This window comes from Eupeodes corollae, chromosome 2, assembly GCF_945859685.1.
Source record: "Eupeodes corollae chromosome 2, idEupCoro1.1, whole genome shotgun sequence".
NCBI lineage: Eukaryota > Metazoa > Arthropoda > Insecta > Diptera > Syrphidae > Eupeodes > Eupeodes corollae.
In genome coordinates this window covers 132,881,983-132,888,089 of record NC_079148.1, presented here as the reverse complement: position 1 = coordinate 132,888,089, position 6,107 = coordinate 132,881,983, and positions in this window count along the sequence as shown.

Genomic DNA, 6,107 nt, shown 5'->3' with positions numbered 1-6,107 from the left:
CATTGATTTGCAGCCATCAGAAATGCCGCCTCTGAAGTGCTAGGTTTCACTCGGCCACCACAGCGAAACCCCTGGTTTGACGACTTACGCCGGCAAGCCCACGCAGCGAAACAACAGGCATACAAAACGGCGTTGCACAGGAGGACAAGAGCTGCTCGCGAGTTCTTCGAGCAGAAGAGGAGAGAGCAACACCGGCTTCTTAGATGTAAATAAGAGAGCATGAGAAGCGCGCGATCGAGGAGATATAGAGATGTCACAACAGGAATGAGGTTCGTAAAAAAACCTCCCAATGGTACCAGCCACGAACCGAAGCCTGTAATATGGAAAGATCACTTCTCCAAATTATATAACGGCGACGACGAACCGAATTCCGCTGTAAGGGAGATATAACCACTGAACCTCGGCGACGCAGATCAACAATTCCGCCTACCCGACCTAGACGAAGTGCAGATAGCTATATCTAAACTGAAATCAAAAAAAGCTGCTGGAGCTGACGGCATCGCTGCCGAACTATTTAAAGCAGTAGGCGATGTCTTGGTAGGGAGCATGCACCAACTCATGCCTGATGAGTGGAATCTCAGCATAGTTTTCCCGATACATAAGAAAGGAGACCCTCTAAACTGCGCCAACTACAGAGGCATCAGTCTCCTTAACATTGCGTATAAGATCCTCTCTGCCGTATTATGTGAACGTCTGAAGCCGTTCATCAACAACCTGATAGGTCCTTATCAGTGTGGATTTAGACCAGGAAAGTCCACTATCGACCAAATATTCACACTACGGCAGATCTAGGAAAAAACCCAGGAACTTCAAATCCATACCCACCATCTCTTTATCGATTTTAAAGCCGCGTATGACAGCATCCATAGGGAAGAGCTCTACAGAGCAATGTCTAGTTCCCTGTGAAGCTTATCCGTTAGTGCAAAATGGCGATGGAGAAAGCGCACTGCTCTATCAAGGTCGGAAAAGATGTCACCGATGCATTTGATGTCAAAAAAGGTTTTAGACAAGGCGATGCACTGTCATGCGACTTCTTCAACATCGTTCTGGAAAGAATTGTGCAAAACTCAACCGTCAACACTGGAAGCACAATCTTACAAAGGTCCATAGAACTACTTGGATATTGACATAATTGGAAGATTAAAGCGTGATGTCAGTGGAGCGTTTTTGAGCATTGCGACGGAAGTGAAGAAGATGAGTTTAGTGGTCAATGATGGCAAGACCAAGTATATGCTGTCATCAAAAAAGAAAACTGAACAACGACTTCTTGTACAAAACGTCACCATGGGCAGCTATAACTTTGAGGTAGTTAAGGACTTTGTCTACCTAGGCACCGCTATTAATGCAGACAACGACACCAGCGCTGAAATCAAACGAAGGATAACTCTTGCAATCGCTGCTTCTTTGGACTTAGAAGGCAATTGAGAAGTAAAGTCCTCTCTCGAGCATGTAAAATCCACATCTATAAGACACTCATCTTCTCATTTATGGCGCTGAGGCCTGGACCCTGTCTAAGAAAGATGACTGCGTCTTAGGCTGCTTCGAGAGAAAAATTCTTTGGGTGATTTTTGGTCTCGTACGCATAGATGGAGAATGGAGGAGAAGATATAACGACGAAATGTACGGGCTGTACAGCGACACTGACCTAGTTAGCGAGTAAAAGTCCAACGGCTTAGATGGCTTGGGCATGTAGAGCAAAGGGATATCAATGCTGCAGCCGGGATAGTTTTCGAATCCAATCCCGAGGGACGGCGCAGTTGAGGAAACCCGCGACTCAGGTGGCACACTCAGGTGGGTGAAGACCTCAACCAACTTGGCGTGCGAAACTGGAGACAGCTAGCTAGGGAAAAAACTGTCTGGAGACGCATGATGGTCGAGGCCCAGGTCCTCCCCGGACTGTAGCGCCACCTTAAGTAATTAAGTGAATCGTACATTTGTGTGCAGTGAACTATTCGCCAACATTCGTACGTCAACGAAAAGAATGATCTGCCGAAAACAGCAATTTCACGTAGCTCACCTCAGAACTTACCATGTCGCAGATTACAACAAGGGAAATTTTTTGCGTCGTGATTTAGGCCTTCACCCATACAAAATCTTATTGATCCATAAGATGAAATCAACGATCATACACAAAGTCGTGTTTTCTCTAATTGGATTTTAGAGCATTTGGAATTTGATCCCAAGTTTAGTCAAAAAATCATCTTTAGCGATAAGAATGAATAGGTACGGGAGTAAGCAAAATTGTAGAATTTGTGGTGACACCAATCCACGCCGTGATTCACCAGGTGCCAATGCATTCAAATTAAGTTACTGCTTGGTCTCGATTTTGGGCTAGAAGCTCGGTCCGTAATTCCTCGAAAATGTTGCTTGCTAGGCCAGCATGAACACCGAAAGCACATGTGATTTGTGACGAGAATTAGCGACCAAGATCATGTGATATAACCCCTTTAGACTTTTCCTTGAGGGGTTTACTTAAGTCTAACGTCTACGTGAATAAAACGCAAACCACTGTGGACCTGAAAAACAACATAAGCGATGCCATCATCGTTCAAATGCAGCCTGGTTTATGCGCTAAAAGTCATCGAATACAGGATATTTCATAGGCGCACCACCAAGCAAAGCCACGGCCACATACTTAGCTTGTTTAATTCTATTTCAAAAACGATCCTGTTTTACCGGTTTTATTAAAGTCAATCTGTCTCAAAAAATTCTCAGAAGCAGTAAAAATATAAATTTTCTAAATATTGAAAAAAGTATTGTCACTTAAGCAGCCTATGATGGTGTTCATTTTGAACTTTTTTGAGTCGAGTCATTTTTACATTCTTATCTGGGATAAATTTATCAATGGCAAAGTTCCATTCTTATAGCATTTGTGTCAAATACCAAAGTAAAAAAAAAAGCTGGGATGCGACCCACACTGACAACTTCCCATCCCGTTTGTATATTTGTCTTGCTTAAAAGCTTGTAGGTTTTCGTGTTTTGTTAAAAAAGTTGTCAGGTGATTTAATCTTAAAAATTTTAAATTTGCCATCAATATTATGCATATAATGAAATAGTTTTATTTCAAAAACTATTTTTGTTAACGAGATTTTTAGTCGAAAACCACTTTTTACCAATTTTAGTAGCATTTTTTAAAAGGTTTTATTTCTTATATAAACAAATACGAATTGGATGAATGAAATTAATTTGAAGCCAATATCTTCTTTTATTAATTTTTTTTTTGGTATCTATTTTTTGGGGAGAGTACGATAACTTTGGCGCCGAGATATAATAACGGTTTTTGGTAGAGGGGCTTAATACAAGCATTTTTTACTATGGGAGGGGGGGTCTATCTCCCCCCGTTTAGGCGGTAGGGGAAATTTAAAAAAACATGTACTTTAAATGGAAAAAAATAATTAAAAAATAACGGTAATACTTACAATTAAGTATTATACCTTTTTTTAAAGCCAACACTTGTGTCTAGTAGCTTGTTTTTAAATCAAGTCAAAACTATGCATAGTTTGCGAAAAACACTGTTTTAAACTCAAAATTTGGTCAAAAAAAAAGTTAAAAATATGGTTTAGAGTGTAATATTTCAAAACTTTTAGATTATCTACAATTTTTTTTTTAGAATACATTGCCCTTATTTATTTTTTAACGAAAACTGAAAACTAGATGTTTCTATGTCTTCTAGTTTTTGAGAAAATTGAAAATTACCAAAACAAAATATTTCAATTAAATTACTTTTTTTATATCCAGTTTATTTAGATGCATATGAAATTTTGCATGCACTCACCGAACCTTTCACCCTCTCCACCTTGCACCCACCCTAACTCGCACCCACCCCAAATCCTATAGTGAGCCCAAACAGGGGGGTTGCAGGGGGGCAGCATGCCCCCCCTTACGGATCCCACTATTGCATACAACCAAACTTGCACCTACCATTGTTACTATCAAAATAAGATTTTTGAAGCAAAAAAAAAGAATTAAATTAAAATAGTAGTTGTGGTTATTTTCAATTTTCTCAAAAACTAAAAGACATAAAATCATCTAGTTTTCAGTTTTCGATCAAAAATAAATAAGGGCAATGTATTCTAAAAAAAAAAATTGTAGATAATCTAAAAGTTTTGAAATATTACACTCTAAACCATATTTTTAACTTTTTTTTTTACCAAATTTTGAGTTTAAAACAGTGTTTTTCGCAAACTATGCATAGTTTTGACTTGATTTAAAAACAAGCTACTAGACACAAGTGTTGGCTTTAAAAAAAGGTATAATACTTAATTGTAAGTATTACCGTTATTTTTTAATTATTTTTTTTCCATTTAAAGTACATGTTTTTTTAAATTGCCCCTACCGCCTAAACGGGGGGAGATAGACCCCCCCCCCTCCCATAGTAAAAAATGCTTGTATTAAGCCCCTCTACCAAAAACCGTTATTATATCTCGGCGCCAAAGTTATCGTACTCGTGCCTATTTTTTGTTAAAAAAATTTCAATTCGATTTTTCTAAAAATTTGTACTGAATGTTGAAAACAATATTTATCATAAGAAAAAATTAGTTGTAAGCCATAATTTCCAATTTTTGAAAAGATATTTATGTCAAAATCAATTTGCAGCAACTTTTGTTAAATTTTCTTTTAAGTTGTTTTTTTGTAAAAAAAAATGTCACTTCGATTTTTCTCAAATTTTTACCAGATGTTAAAAACTTTATTTTTCGTTGTACAAAATTGGTTTGAAGATGAAATCATTTTCATTCGTTAAAATTCCGAGATGACTAATTTTTTTTCAGTTTTTTGATTTATTAAAAAAAAACGTTACTACTGGTTTGGTATCACTTACAATATATAATATAAAATGTAATTCAAGGCTCTAGCGTCATTGGTTTGTGAGATATTTAGGGTTAACCAAAATCTTAACCAATTTTTTAAACTGCTATGGTAAAAAAAAACACCCACTCAATCTTTTTGAGAGCCCTCTCTGCTGTATAACAAAATTCATTTGAAATCGATGTCTCTTAATCAATGGACTACGAAAAAACTTCACGAACGGATGTACGTAAACACGCACGTACAGACATTTCTCTAAAAATCTATTATTTCGATTCTAGGAACGTTGAAACGTTGAGAAATGTCAAAATTTCCAATTCGACATTTCGAATCGGACTGATTACAATAACTTCCTATGGGAAGTTAAAAATCTTGACTTTCTTGCTTACTTTTTAACGTAACTCATCCATTTCTAATTTTATATTGGAGTCTTTTGAGGAGACTCATTTTGAGGTTTCTATCACATGCCCCACTCTCACGCATTAAAAAAATAAAATTTCATGTATTCCATTCTCGTTTTAAGCATCAAGAGAGAGAAAAAAGTAGCTCATAATGAGTCACATTAAAATAAGGCAATGTGAACACGGCCTAACGCTCAATATTTTGACAACCTTCGCAAAATATTTGTTTTAATTAATTTACTGTAAAGCACTTTTCACACAAGCACGACCAACGATTCGTCGATTTTGACATTTCTTTCACATGAGAGTTTTTAATTCGTCGCGGTTTATTCGCCATTTACCACCGAAACCAAAACAAGAATGATTTTTTTAGGTTAAGTACGCGCGATTATTTTATTTGTTGCAAGTGTGGATAATGTGGAACGCGAATAAAGTTTGACAGTTCTTATCAACTCTTTTTTTCGCGACGATTAAATTTGCTGTCTTAAATTTATTTATATATGATATTTAAAAGTAAAAGTATGCATCATAAGTCAAATAGAATCTATATTGCTATCGTTTTGTTAAGAATTTGTGTGGAAATATGTCTTCAAACGTATATAAACTCACATTTTGTAATTCAATCGTCGTTCGTTGTTCGCGCTCATGTGAATAATGCTTAAGTGAGTATCATCGCAAAACTCCCAATAGATGAAGTTATAGCTTCTTGTAATAAATAGATTTAATGTGAAACGTAAACATTCAAGTTTCAAAATATTTATCAACCAAAACGTACATTTAACAATCTTTGACTTTTCAGGATTTTAAGGAACAAAAACACTAAATATAACAGAATGCTCCTTAAGTGTTATACTTCTCCTCCAAATCATTGACACAAACCTTAAACAAAAACGAAACTAC